We start from the raw sequence: 15,494 nt of genomic DNA on the forward strand, positions 1-15,494 counted from the left end.
CTCCAGCCTTCAGCCCTCGCCTGCGTGTGTGTGTGAGTGTGTGAGTGTGTGAGTGTGCGTGTGCTTAATGTGAGACGGATCATCTAAGAGGTTTGATGTGGTCCAAAGGGGTTTTCTATCATAGATCCCATGAAAGAGAGGTTATGGCTGCGCGCACTGACAGCTGAAGCCCATTGGTAGGAAGTGCAGGATGGAGAGCAGCGATTCCTCCTTATTACATGTGGAATTTCCTCCCAGCTGATTGAAGTATCAGCATATTGCTGCCATATTCCCTCCCACAAGAGCCTGGAGTTTTAATAATTTGCAGAATGAAGGGGGCAGATGAGAGGCTATCAAAGTCACTTATATTTGTTTAATCTCCGAAGCGCCGCCTAACTTTTCCAGAAAGGAAGAGGAGAAGGAGACGGCGGCCGGAGAAACAGGAGCGCGGCCGCACCAGACAGTCTGCATTAATGTACATTGTTTACCCGGTGTATATATGTACACGGCAATCAATATGTGCCAAGAAATAGTATATGTACCGCGTTTACAATGATCATATGGAGGAAAAATAACAATAAGTAATCTCATGTCATTTAGCTGTTCTATGCAAAGTTAATGTAATCCTCTAATGTTTAGTGTAACGCATCAATCATGCAAAAATCTATTGTTGCATTAGCCTTGAAAGAACAATAATAATAAAAATGCTATAATGGTTTTAGCTTCCTTTCCATAAATCATGCTCACAGGATGGGGAGGGGGCATCTTAACTTGCCATTTCAGCTCATCTGAGCAGCAGAGGGGATGCTGAATACTGATATGATAATGAACAATAACCAGCGGTGCGGTTTGGTCACTTTTTAACCCCAAGCGCTTTGAAATACGGCACGACGCAGTCAGTCGGCGCCTCTAACCGAAGTTGACCCGACACCTCCGACAGTGACATAAAGCAGTTTTCTGTTCGATAGCCACTCAACGCCGCGCTGTAAATCAACGGTAAATGCATAAAAACAGCACAGAGGGGGAGGATTTATTGTAACGCTGCAAATCCTTTTAAACAAATATTAAAATAAGACCCAAATCACCGGTAAAGTCATTTCACGGGTCAGATCTGAGCTGCCGGGAGTTTACGTTGTATTAACATCTCAATAATAACAGTAAAGCTGGGTTATGTTTGAACCAGTGTGTGTGTGTGTGTGTGTGTGTGTGTGTGTATGTGTGTGTGTGTGTGTGTGTGTATGTGCAGGAACAGAGAGGAAACACACACGCTGCTCATTTGGATGGGTTACAGAGCACGTTGGGTCTAAAGGTTTAACTGTAGAAGAATGGATGAGTCAATTTTTGGATCAGTAAAACGTCCTAATATAAAGAGCGATGTAGTCAAACATACGTCTGCAGCAGCAGAGGAGCAGCGTACAGATTGGATAAGTGCATTTCTACCGTGTGGTTTCAACCTGGGACCTTTTATAAGTGCTCGTCTGAGTAGCGCCTGAAGAGGCTTTTCGATTTCACACAGAACACACTCCTGCCAGGAAGTGGGAGGAGAAGATAATGCTCCAAAAGAGGAAGAAAAAAAGGAAAAGCGTGGAATTAATAAATCTTTTTAGTCGGCGTAATCGTTCATTTTGAACTTAAACTGAAGAGAGCAACAAAACAAATCATTTTTGGGGAAAGAATACATGTATTTTAATGCCCTCAAGCAAAACTAATTAAAGACGACACCTCATTTACATAAATAAGCATTATAATTTGCATGCGCGCACGAGGGAATAGAGTCAGAAAAGAAGGGGATATTTTGCAGTCTGCTAATTTCATTTTATTCAGGATTTCAGCCTAATAAAGATTCATTTTGGAGGGGGGGAAAGGAAAATAATCAAAGGCGTAAATTTGAACTATCTCCAAAGATGCAGCAGGCTCCATTCAAAGGGCTTCTTCCAAGTCAGCAGATGACTCCTAATCTGGAGTGGCACCTCCTGGCCCCCGTCCAACACCAACTCCTTGAAAGGTAGCAGAAAAAAAAAAAAAAAAAAAGGAAAAATTTTAGAGCCCAATTTATTAGTATGCAGTTCTGGCACTGGGTAGAGAATTAATGGCGGTGACTGATAATGACTGTAATCGTGGCACAAATGGGGTGTTGAAATAGCAAACAACGGGCACAAGGCATGTAATGGGGATTTTATTAATTACCCAGGGTCCCTAGCATGAGCAGTCTGCAGGATTTACTGTGGCCGTGCCAGCCGGTCGAGGAGGGGTCGCCCAGTCTAATCTGACAATGAAAGGGTCAGTGCAGAGCCTGGGGCGGGCCAGACGGGCTGACACGGCACTTACTTTCAAACCGCTTTACATTAATACCAGCGTAAGCCCCATGTAAAGAGGGTTTGTAGGTATTTGGCAGGTGTGTTTGTTTTCGGGGATACACCCAAGAACACACACTCCGGTTGGGGGGCGGGGCCAAGGTCATTGCAAACAGAGGGGAACAGGTTTGTTTACGTTAAAAGGAACGTCACGAAAGATCAGGAAGGAATCGGAGTCGTTCTCTTGCAATGTTCCAGCGAGTGAGCCGATGCCGTCGCCTACGGTGAAACAAGCGCCCCCTTCGTCTCTTTGTTCATCCTTAGAAAAAGAAATCAACATATGGCCACACTGTCAGGTAGGATGGCCCATTCACACATCAACTCATCAACAAGAAAGGATTGATTAAAAGTCCTTTTTATTACTCGCCGCATCCTTAATGGACGCTAGACTTTGAAAATGGAAGAAACAATTAGAGTTTTACTGCTTTGTGGGCACTACTGATTTATATAAATCACTGCACGGGTGTAAATTTTCCAATAAAAGACCGAACCACTTCTAGCATGCATAATCAACGCGTCCGCGCTCACTACACACTGTAGACTCGCACAATCTCTTTAAATTGGTCCGAGCCTGTTGATTGAGTGAGCTTGTTTGCGTTTGCTTTACCACTGCTAATCATACTTAGAGTTTTAGGCCGAAAATTAATCTCCGCAATGTACAGTAAATGAACGCAGCGCCGACTTTTATTATTTGAATGTTCTGTGGACTTGAAATTGACATCTATCCCGCCTCGATTAGAGCGAGAGACCGGGTCAGTTGGACCCGGTTGACTTTTCATTGATCCTTAGAGCATTTATTGGGGCTCGTCAGGCTGTTGGCTTCCTGTTAGGGTCGTTTCAGATTGGGTCTAAGCCTTTTCGGGGTTTGTGATTGAAGGTTGAGGGTCCTCACCTAAGCTACAAACACTCAGTTGAGATTCTGTATTTTTGAGCGAGAGGTCAGGAAAGGACGCAGCAATTTACTTTTTGGGCTTTAAAGCAATAGTTTACTGCAGAAAACCAAGCAGCCAAACCTGTAAACAGATCCTGAGGAGACGTCCATCATGTTACCAAAGTCACTCACAATAATCTACTCAATTACTTAAGTTTATTTTTATTGTGTAATTTCATTGGCCGGGTGCCAAGACGCAAATAATGTTTGTATGTTTTTGTATTCTCATTTTATAGATGTATGATATTCATAAGAGAACGGAATATAAACTTAAATATATTGGATTATGGAGTCTGACGTCAGCCCAACAGTCACATTTTCAGATCAAGTTATGATGAATAACACTTATTCTTTATTCATTCTTAGTTATTTTGAAGTGTGCCATATTTTAGCTTTGCTCTTATTGTCATCGTTGGTAACAAACGTCATTGTTAAACTGTGAATCATCCAGAACTCTTCAGCTCAAACCTGAAGCTCTTTGAAATATGATAGTCGATGTCGTGTGATAAATGTCTAGGGTTTCCTTTCTTTCAAATATTGAAACTGAAAAGAAATCCAGTGACAGAAACACACCATACACATCCACTAAACACCTGAAGTCTGTGTGTGTGTGTGTGTGTGTGCCTTGTGTGACTGATTTCGCATAGAAATCCCACAAATTACACAAGAGGTGGAGATTAAAGCTGGTCTGCTGCTGAGGTGGTGGAAGGAGGTGTGCTGCATCTACTACACACACACACACACACACACACACACACACACACACACACACACACACACACACACACACACACACACACCTACTTCCTGGGTTACAGACAGTGTGAACAGACGTGGTGACAGTCTGTGACCTGTGTGAGATGAAACCAAACTAATGTGTAGATTTAACAGAGACACAGTTTGTCCCGCTTTGTACCAAACGCCCTGAGAGAAAGAGAAGGCCTGCACAGACTCTTCTCCTTTATTACTATCACACACACACACACACACACACACACACATACACGCGCAGCTGGATTTCATTTCAAAGAGCAAAACCAAACAATTGCTGGAGGACTTTGAACTCATTAATGCAGAACAGTGTGAATGAAGCTGTGATGTTTGGAGTAGTTACATTAGGGTCCAAGCAGGAGTTTACAGGGCACTGAGTGTGTGTGTGTTTGAGTTTGTGTTTCAGTCCATAAAACAATGCAATCAGGTCAAATTCATTGTAGTTTGAATCTCCTCATGGTGAAATGAACACACAGACAAACACACACACACACTCCTCCGTCAGCTCCGGCCCTGGATCCTGACACAGGTGATGAGTGTGTGTGTGTGTGTGTGTGTGCGGGGGGGGGGGCTGGGGGGGGGACACTCCCCTCAGCAGCTGCACGTCGCTCAGGCCTTTGTCGACTCTGTAAAGATGAATGCCTGGGATTGAGTTTTTTTTTTTTGTGCCAAAGTCACATTGCGTGACAAAGGTGTGTATATGGTGCCGTATATTTATCTCACACTTTGTGCCCGAGGGCAATCGTTGGAAACATAACCTCGGAAAATCTCGTCATTCAGGTTCATGTTTTCTTTTTCTCTTTTTTTTTGTTGTCGTGCACTTGTTTTATGGTATGAATGCTTTTGAATCGCGGCCAAAACCTCAAGCGCTTTTTATTGCTTCGCTCGACTGGAGCTCTGTAGTATAAACGAACTTAACAGCAGCTTTACTGTCCGTCTTTAACCTTCATATAAGACAATCAGAAGCCTCTGACGGTTATGAAGCGCTTATCTGAGGCTGCGTTTACTCCAACGGCTGCTGCCTGTGACCCAGTTTGAACACATGAGCCCACACATGGATTCATGGATGTACACAAACAGAAACACAACATAAACCTTTCTTTGTTAGGAGCCACTGTTCACCTTCAAATACCTGACACATGACATGTTCAGAGAGTCGTTTCCTCTCTCCCGTTCATTTTAAATATACAATCAAATACATTTTTAAGCCTTTTTCACTGTTGCCGGTGAGTTTAGGTCAAGTGTATGTATTTGTAAACATGATTTAGATTTGGAAAACATGGAACCAGATCCGTTTCTACGTGCAAAGAAGTCAGGATTTCCCCGACATTCCGTCTTGTTCGCACCCACATTTAAACTTAGATTCCGTTTCCGATTAAGACCGCCAAACACACACACCGCCAAAGTGTAGCCCCGCCCCCCTGTAGCCCCACCCCCCCTGAAAATGTCAGAATGTATTACTCACATTGTGGCCATAATTGCATCGCAAACACAAATAGACTTCAGCGTCTGCGTATAAGATTATAAAGATTATGTTTTACGGCTGCAGCCTGTGTCACGGTTCTCCTCTCTTTTACACCCATCGGTTTGTTTACCTCCGGCCCGGAAACACAATCCAGCCGGATATTGGATGAAGACAAAACAAATTGGCAATTGCGCAACGACAGTTCATAGAAACACAATGAAACCAAAACTCCCCAAAGCTTTAAATAACAACCGGGTTTTTGGTAAAAGGTCAACTTTGTGGCAAAAACAAGCCTCCGCAGTCACCGAGGGGTTAACTCCTGTGTGATTGCTGTTTTATCGCTAAAATCAAAATATGCACTTTTCACAACCACTGTCTCTCCCTCTCCCTCCCTCTCTCTCTCTCTCTCCCTCTCTCTCCCTCTCTTTCTCTCTCCCTCTCTCTCCCTCTCTCTCTCCCTCTCTCCCGTTCTCTCCCTCTCTTTCTCTCTCTCTCTCGCTCCCTCTCTCACATGTTCTGACAGGGCTTGGAAACGACCTTGTCTTTTCCCCGGCTGTTGTTTATGGCGTTTCTGTATACTTTCACCCTTTCATGGTGTTTTCATTGAGCCACATATATCAGGCCGAGCCGTCACCTGAGAGGCCGTCGTTGAGGAATAAAAGCCACACCAGGGGAAGCACGCGCTGTTAGAATCAATGAGTAATACATAAAAATAGCCCATTTACGTAGATTTCCGGTTTCAGGTCTGAAGCTTCGCCCGTCACGTCTCTGAAACGGAGCCGGGCGGTGAATCTCACTCCTCCTCAAGAGTGACTGACGTTCATTGTTCATGCAAATATCAGCGCCGTGTACAAATTTAATTACCGCGCCGCCTTTTTTTTATATACGCACAGTCTCTCTCCCTCTCCCTCTCCCTCTCCCTCTCCCTCTCCCTCTCTCTCACTCACTCCCTCTCTCTCTCTCTCTCCCCCCTCACCTGCGATCCCTCTGTCTTTTATTCCCCCTTCCTCTCTAAGATTCCCTGACAAATACATCCTGTATTCCCGAAAAAACTACTTTGTAAAGGTTGCCAGCAAATTTCCTTACACATTCTCAGCTTCCCTGTGAGTGACTTGCAGCTGTCACGGCACAGAGCTGTTTTGAGGCAGAAAGTGCATTCCTGCCTCCTCCTCCTCCTCCTCTACCTGCTCTGCTGTGGGTGTGCAGCAGGGTCATGTGCGAAAAATGTATTGGAAAAGGCGTCGTGTCGTAACGTATCAAAACCTGCATTTGAACGTTTCTATCAGCTCGCTCTGAAAACATGCAGCCAACGTTCCTCTCTGGCTTTTGTTTGTTTTCTTCTTCTTTCTTTTCCCTCCCACCAACCGGATCTGAAGTGAGACGGAGAGACTTGGAAACACAACTTGGCAGCATTCCTCGACAGTGACACACACACGCACATACACACACACACTCACACACACACACGCGGCGAGGTATCATTTTATTGCTCACTATTTGAAAACACAAAAGCGCAAACAGTTGGAGGCAGCAGACGTTCTGCCTTTGAACTGTAAACAGGAGCTTTATTAAAGCTAAATTATGTGTTTAAAGTAAGAAAAACCTACATATGTGGCTGTTTATTTACATTTTTGGGCGCTGAGCTTTCATTGTATCTTTGCTCAGATCACATTGTAGTGCTGTGATCGTTCTTCTGTTATTTATTCCCTACAAACTCCTCTTGTTGTGTCAAATTCATCTTTCAGCGCTTGTATGGGAATAGTGCGCCTCTCTTATGTGTAACATGTGACTGGGCGATAGGAAGGGAGGGAAAACTTCTTTAAGTAAATACCAAAATGTCCCAATTATTCCCGGAGCCCGCTGGAGCCTGGAGCGGCGTTCCCATGGGCGTGGAGGTGGCGATCCCTCCACACATGGAGCGGCGTCTCAGACGGGCCTGTTGCCTCACCTGGTCTCCTGTTTACCTCAGATGGTGGGATTAGGAAGCGACCATGTGGAAGATATATGCCTGTAATCCTCCGTGCCTTTACTTGGCACTCCGCTCGCTCGCTCGCTCGCTCGCTCGCTCGCTCGCTCTACCTCCAGGAGGAGCGACGCCCTGAAGGAACGCAAGCGATTTTAAACTCGAGTGATTGTGATACAGCAATATTTTGACAACCACACAGGGTTCATCCACCTCCAGGCTGAGGGGGGGCGGGGCTGTGGATCTGTGTGTGTGTGTGGGGGGGATATTGTTGTTGTCATTGCAGGACAAGAAAATTCAGTCGTCAATTTTATTGCAATCGAACCACCGAGGTTACAATTCGTTAGTTACAGCGCGACCTTTTGACCCTTTGACCTTTTAACCTTTTCATTTCTTGTTGTTGCTTGTGGAGAAAATGGCGTCGATGAACATTAAAACACACCGTTGCCAGAAACTTCACACAGAGCAGCGTTGTCATCTATTCTGTAAATAATCTTGCTTGGTTTTCATCACATCCTCTCGTCGCTCTTGTAGGTGAGAGTTGACAACTTTGTCTCCGAGTCGCTCCGTCCTCTTTGTCCTTAACGTCGTCCCACCGCCGCCATAAACAGCCGAATGCAAATACCCCTATGTGTTCATAATTAAGTTACTCTCATTAGTGACATAATTAGAAATATAATTAGCATTAGTAATAATTATTGCATTAAATACCTTTCCTCTTTAGTTATCGGCCTCATTGAAAGCAGTAATTAGCAGCCGGGAAGATTTCCTCATTTTGTTTTTAATTCATTTTGGTCAACATTTGTTTGGTTTATACGTCAAAGTCGTGACTTTGTGTAAAAGGAGAAAACTCTCTCTCTCTTCTGACTTTGACCATAAACCCAGTCCCAATCCCAAATACAGGTTTTGAACCAACGACCCAGTGATTTTTGGATCATCAGCGTCAGAGTTTAACCTAAACTCTTAGAGGACTTTGCTCCTCAATCTCCTCCTCAACTTTCAGCTTCAGTGTGAAAGTGTTTAGTAATTGTAGATTCCTGTTACTTCATTTGCCTTTGTGTGTAAACTGTATGTGTGTGTGTGTGTGTGTGTGTATTTGCATCCAAACTGTATTTGGCTACATTAGCAGATATTCCATCGTGCTTTGTAGGAGACTGACCGAACGATAAGCAGCTGTTTGATGTTTTATCCGCAGAAATCCAGCGCGAGCAGATTGAGGGCGAGCCAGCGGTCGTAACTCCTCATCAGATTCAGCCTCAGCACGCATTCACAGAAGGTGAGTCTTTACGATGCTGAGTACGTTTACACCTTCAGGGTCCCGTCTCACACACTCTCACACACTCTCACACCCGGTTTGGTCTCATTCATACGTGGAGATCAGCCACAAATGGGATTCTCATCGCCGTTCTGAAGGTTTTGGGTTTTTTTGAAGTTTTATTTTGAAATGTTTGTCTTTGCAGATTGTTTCAGGTCTAAACTTAATGTACACATGTTAAGAAACTGTCTCAAGACAAAAAAAGGTCTATGTTTTGTGTCAAAGGGCAAAATCACCTCAATATTCTACTTTTTTGCACCTAATAACTAAATTGCTGGCAACGACGATGAGGAAAATAAATCCAAGTATGAATCTGAGCCGGTTTGCCTGCTCAGCACTGAGATTTGTAATTCCGTCTCACAGTTATTAATTCTTCCCTCTCCACTGTCGGGGAACAAACCTTCGGCTGGTTGACTTTGCTACCAGAAAACACAGAATGCGTCTTGTAAGGCGTGGGGATCGGTGTCTCCACTCCGTGTTGGAGTCGCACCTCTGTTTCGCCGTACGACTCAATCGTCTCAAACACGCACGCTTGAGTCCCCATACCCCGAGGCCTCCATTAATTAAGCGGTGAAACCCGTGAGCGGCGAGCGTTGGGCAGGTGCCTGTTTGCCTCCGTGTGGGACTCCGGGTTTGGCAGCGGTGCAGCCGCTCATTATAAATCTATAATTAAGTTACAATTTTATTTGCCTTTTTTTTCCCGCATTCTGCCGTCTGGGATCCACGTGGCTTAAACTCCAGATTCCGCTAAGTGCACTCTGGGCCGTATCGCCGTTCCTCCTCAGGCATTGTGCTGTGACAGAGATGTGAATGAGGCTCGTGTGGCTCTTGTGTCCCACAGATGTTCTTGTTTTCAGTTCTTGTAATTCTCAACATCTCTTGATTTGCTTTTCATCCAAATCAAGCTGATTTCCACCTGAGCCAGAGGAGCTCGGCACCAAAACAAACACGGGGGCCCCCCTGCTGTGCTGCAGGCTCGGTCCTCAGGAGGACTCCCACAGCTCGGCTCATCCCGCGTCGGGAAGCGTTGGCAGCGTTAAGTGAAGCCGCTCTGTCAGGGCAGAGCGTCTGTTATTTTGAGTCACCTGCCAGCGAGAGAGAGAGAGAGAGAGAGAGAGGAGGGCGAGACGCACGGCGGGACCAGCAGGGCCGCGGGAGAGGAACCCCCCCCCCCCCCTGCCCCCCTCCCCCCGCCCGCAGGGTGGTCAGGCTCAACGAGAGTCACCACCTCGGCGCCTGCGTTTGCCAAGAGCTCCGGCGAGGCTGACAATGTGGCCGGCAGGAGGGCCAGGCTCGGCAGGAAATTGAGGTTAACAACGTCGTTACATATTGAAACAGGGCCGAGGCGCTTAAGACGAGATGACAAACGCTGACATCAAGCGCAGTGTTTGGTAAAGATGAGTGTTAAAGCTGCAGAGAACACGTAGAACACGTAGGAGGATGGAACAGGACGGGAACTAAGGCTCATGTTTGAATGTAGATACTGTGAGGTTACATTATGCAACAAGAATGATGCAATCCTACTATTACTACTCACAATTCTGCCAAAGTCGGAGCGTTACGTGCCGGTAAACGTCGTCACGGTTACGTTAAAGTGGACCTGTTAAGCGTCTGAGGACAGTTAACATTTCCACACGTTGCTGATTTTACATTACAGGCCCGAGCTCAAACCTTTACACTTTCCTTTACTCTTTCCCCCGCTGCGCGTTGCCCAGGGGACGGACGCCTTCTACGTGTTGTAATAAGGGTAGCTGATATAATGAAGGTCATTGTAATCAGAGCTAATGTGCCAAGGAGTCAAGACACTGTAGCTTTATTTGCCGGCGAGGCCCGGCGTTGGGCACCCGTGGGGACTGGAGCTGATAGCGTTATCTCTGCTAACCTGACTCTAATACACGCCTCGCTCTCGCTGTTTGTGTCAGCGCCGGCGGTGAACTTTTCCCAGCGATCCCGCTCCGTTGTGCGGGTTAGGCGCTGGATTGGGGCTTCCATCGGCGGGTTAAATCCCATCCCAAGGTGTTTGACGTCTCCGACTTCACGTATTTGCCGAGCCCCTGCTGCTGCCGCCGCCGCGCTAGCCCCCTCCTCCTCCTCTGACTGTCTGGCGTTGGCAAACAGACAGGGCTCGCGTCGGCTTCATTTGAATGTGCTTGACATAGAAACATTACATTGGCGTCTGCTGAGGACTGGCTCATAAGAGATGACCTCTAAATCTAATCCTGTCCCTCAGGATATGCAAATGTCCTCTGCTCAAATTTGATTTGTTTTTGTCAGTTCAGGACGCTGCAGTTTGTTTACAACTGCTACCCTGCAGAGTGTGAAACGGTAAAAGATGCACGTACGTGTGTGAGATGTTTTACCGCCCGACTCGCCGCTGTGTCTTCATATTAATGCCTCTGTGTAAATTTGCCTTAAAATTGCTTGTAGAGATTGAAATGGTTTCTTTCCCCTTTGCTAATCATTGGGCGTAATGAGACGGCGTTACAGTCTGAGGTGTTACCATCAGACTGAAGTGTGATGAAGACGATCTGACATCTGGAGTCTCGGTGGATGATTATTCTTACACTCTTAACGCTCAAACGCTGGCAAATCTGTGAAATGCGTAATCAGCTTCAGCTCTGCCTTTATTTTAAGGGAATGGAAGATAATATAGATGTGGTTATTTAACAAATGATGACAAGCCGGCGTAATTAAAAAAACATTTGTTTGGATGAAGGGCTTTTGTCAAAACTCTTGAATGTCAGAGGCTGAATTGCAGCACGCCGCCGTCTCCGGATTCATTTCTTATCCATGAGAAGCTGGCATCAGAGTTGTGATGACCCATATGTGACTGAGTAATTTGTCAGGAGCCCCAATGTCCATAAAATCAGAAACAAAACCGTCTCTAGTGGGGATCCTCAGCCGAGCCTGAAGGTTGATTACCATTTCTTACTTTTCATACTCGCCCTTTCTAACATGCCGCTTTATGTACGAAACATCAAAGCCCCTTTTCCTATTCATCCGAGCACCTCCAGGAGAAAAAAAAGCAGAGCTACCCATATCTAACCCCGCGCCAGTCCCCCGCTCCCATCATTCAAACTTCCAAGCATCTCTTTGTGGCTTCCTAGAGGACCACGGTGAAATGATCTCTTTTGTTTCGCATCATTAGTTCCATCTGTTGTGCGAGCAGGCCTGTCTGTTCCGGAGCATGGCAACGTGATGGTCGCCAGGGGCGATTGGAGACGCTACCGTCCCGGTGGCTTGTGGCTCGACCTCCGCCACCGCCATTGCCTCGTCCATGATCCCCGTGACACTCTCGCTCACTCGCTTGACTGTTTTTACTTATTTATTCATACAACTGGGGAAAGACGAAGGAGTTGTGTACTTTACACACACGGCAGTAGAGTTCAGTTACTGCTGCTCTGTCTGGACCGGGTGTCACTTTGAAACTTGTACAGTGTTTCAGTTCCCACTTTGTGATATTGGAGAGATCTAAACTTTGCAGGAATATTGGAAACATCCTCAATGGAGCGATTTGTGCAGTTGAACACAAACTGACTGGTGGTCATCTTCACCCTCCCTCCTCATCCTCTCTGGTGTGTCCAGCCCGTGTCGTCTGCTCTCCTGATCCTGATCCTGATCCTGATCCTGGTCAGATCTGAGAGCTTATTTTCCTGCAGTGGGGAGTAAACATTGCACCAAACAGATGTAGCATTTTCTGGCAACAAGGAAATATTTTATTCATGATTTACATGAATGATAAATCTTCAGAAAGACTTGGTGCTGATGGGCATACACACATTTAACATCTGTCTTCCTCAGAATAATTAATAGCATAGCAGAGCACTTGGGACTCAGTGTTGAATTTTTCCTCTCACTTTACTTGATCTAATTACTTCTTTAAAAGCAAAGTATTCTCTAATGAACTGTGCTATTGTAAACATAGCAAACACACTCTCCAATGTGTGAAAAAGACAGGAAAAAGCATTAAAACATCATTTCAGTAACAAATACATCTCAGTTTAGTCGGTATTGTGAAAATGCAAAGGGAAAATCTGTCTGTACGTTTAATTATCCACGCTTACTGTCATTTGTAATTCCCGGATGAATATTTCCATAATGTCTCCGGAGCGAGCGGCTCTGTCCTGATCTCCATAGTGTGACTGTGCAGCACAAGGACATCTGTGTGCATGTCAATGCGGAGATCACCAGATCATTTTCATTGAAGATGGAGCCATCAAAGGTCACAGCCATCTAAATGACCTAACCTTGCAATGTAACACCTGGGTGTAAAAGTGGACTCATCCTATCTACTGGGATGGGTGTAATGTACCTCTAATGTATAAAGTGCGGAAATAAAATAAGAGTTATAGGTTGGTGGAGGAGCTTCAGTGTGGGCTGGAGAAGACTGTAACTCTATAGGGTGAAATATCTGTGTTGGCATCACCCGAGGTGACAGGCTATTGGCAAAGTGCTGTATTTGTTGGAACCATTATGAAATAAAGACTGAGAAAAAGGCCAATATTCAGTTTGAATTGATTCCCGGAAAACTCCTGAAGTGAATATGCTTTCATTTTGATAGTATTACTATGGACAAAATGTGTTGTGTCAGTTTCACCTCGCCATTACTTTGCTCCATTAAGGCAAAACCGACTGATTTTATTTTTGCACAGTCTATTTTCTGTGATAAAATGAAAATCTGAGAGCTTTATTAAGTCTGAGTGACACCTAAAGCTGAGAGCCGACAGGAAAATAAGTCATGTGGGATCTAGTTTCAGTTCATTTCTGCTCAATTCCCATCTCCTGATCAAATACTGCACTTTCCAGGAGGGGCCTAATGGGAGTGTCAAGTTCACACAGGGCCTCTCTCTTCCTCCGACTCCATTACCAGATAACAGTCCTGGTTTTGGCACTTACAGCGCTCTCACACACACACACACACACACTGCTCCGGCTGGGTTTGCACGGTGCACATTTGCAGCAGCACATAATTGAAGTTACATCCAGTCCGTTTTTATTAATTTCTACCAAATCCTGCCTGCATGCGTTCCCAGGTTTCTGCGGGCACAGACCCATCTCATGTTCTTTCCTCCTCTGCAACTATTTGAACCGCTGTGTTCAGTGAAGCCTTTGAAAGCTGCTCCTCTTTAAGCCAAACAAACATGACCACTGATGTCTTGGGTTCAGGGCCTTTCAAACAACCTTTCAATAAAACAAGCTCAGCTGTGAGACATACAGGATCTCCCATGCTGGGCTGCCCCGCTGAAAATACCCTCCCTCCTGTTTCAAAGCCCTGAGCTTTTGGTTCCCCCAGGAGAGCCGCATTATCCTGCGGGGTTTATTTAAACTTGTCGGGAAGGTCTAGTCCTTTTTCAGTACAGTAGATTATGTGACATTTAGGCCAACCGCGCCGCATATGAAACCGATTTCATCTCCGTCAGCCCTATTGATCCGTATTCCGAGTGCGCCGAGGTGCCAATTTCCTGCGCGACGTATGAAGCGGTTGCTGGGTTTTTTGATAAGGCCCATGTGGCGCAAGGTGTGCCACACCTGCAGCCCCATCTGCCCGCGGCATAAGCGTAGGATGGCGGGTGCTGAGACGCCCGGGGTGCCCGCGAGGTTTGCCAGACTTAGCGAGCGCCGCTAATCTGAAAGGTGAGAGGAAAGAGGGAAGAAAGGAGGAAGACGAGGAGAGATGCTGAGGAGTCTGCCCTGTTTTAGTGCTTTATTCAAGTGAACGTCGGAGTCATCGTGTTTGTTTTTGTTATTCCTTTTTTAACAATGTTTATTCTGATGATTAAAAAGTGGATGAAAATGGTAAAGTAGGACATTGGGGTTGAGATTGTTTTGTTACGTGCGGCTCTAAAAGTCATTCTTGTGTATTTTTCATCACAGACTCGAGTTCATAACTGAGAGAATCTGATGAAATCCTGGTCACATATTACAGTTTATCCACAAAAAAAACAAACAGAAAAAATTAAAGATCACAACAATCAAAGCCGCTCCGACAGATGGCGACCGTTGCTCGTCCTAATTTCCGAAATTCAAACCCGGCAGGAGCGCAAACACGGACTGGATGAAGGATTCACCCGGATCACGGTTTCTCTTCACTTCCCTGACTGCTAGACCCAATTGTCATCCCGGTAATGTTTGTGTACGAGCTGGGATCTGTTCTGTTCTGTTCCTTTTAAACATAATTATGTGTTATGTGTTTGAAAATGTGTGTAAACTGATCCCAGTGTGCTTTAAGTGTAATGCACAAGAACTAAAAATATGTAATTTAGCCATGTCTGGATTTAGAGCCGCATGCTGACCTAATTTGTGTAATAGCTTAACCTCGCTTGGCTTCAGTTTCCCGCCACCTTACATTGCTGTTTTTTTATATTATTTTAATGAATATCGGCCTTTGCGGGCGCATCTTTGATATTAATCGCTCTTCTTTAACTGCCTCTTAAATCCTCAAACTGGTGGGTTTGAGCGTGACGCCGTCTTGGGAGGACAACTGTGCTCAGGCTGAAACATTATTGGACCATTAAACCGCAGCCCCTCCCACTCCGGAGCACTTTCAGTTCGGTATAAATGCGTCGGAATTGCTTCCCGAGGAGAGCGGGGGGGGGGGTGCAAAAAGACCACGGAAAGGCTACTTATTCTCTTAATGATGTCTCGTCCTTTTAAAAGTCGTCATCTTCATTCTCAAATGGATGAGGACTGCAGAGGGAGCACCCTGGGGACCGAGG

At 45.5% G+C, this 15,494-nt stretch overlaps 1 protein-coding gene across 1 annotated transcript in view; it reads left to right on the top strand.

Annotated features, from left to right (window-relative positions):
* Positions 1 to 15,494, top strand: part of casz1 (castor zinc finger 1) — a 162,930-nt gene that overhangs the window by 21,301 nt on the left and 126,135 nt on the right. Inside the window, exon 3 of the mRNA XM_076163471.1 lies at positions 8,659 to 8,739. The gene's annotated coding sequence lies outside the window, so the exon portion shown is untranslated. The remainder of the gene's footprint in view (positions 1 to 8,658; positions 8,740 to 15,494) is intronic.

The sequence above is a fragment of the Genypterus blacodes genome, unplaced genomic scaffold, assembly GCF_046128005.1.
Source record: "Genypterus blacodes isolate CSIRO-AG114 ecotype Tasmania unplaced genomic scaffold, CSIRO-AGI_Gbla_v1 ptg000131l_1, whole genome shotgun sequence".
In the NCBI taxonomy this organism is placed as follows: Eukaryota; Metazoa; Chordata; class Actinopteri; order Ophidiiformes; family Ophidiidae; genus Genypterus; species Genypterus blacodes.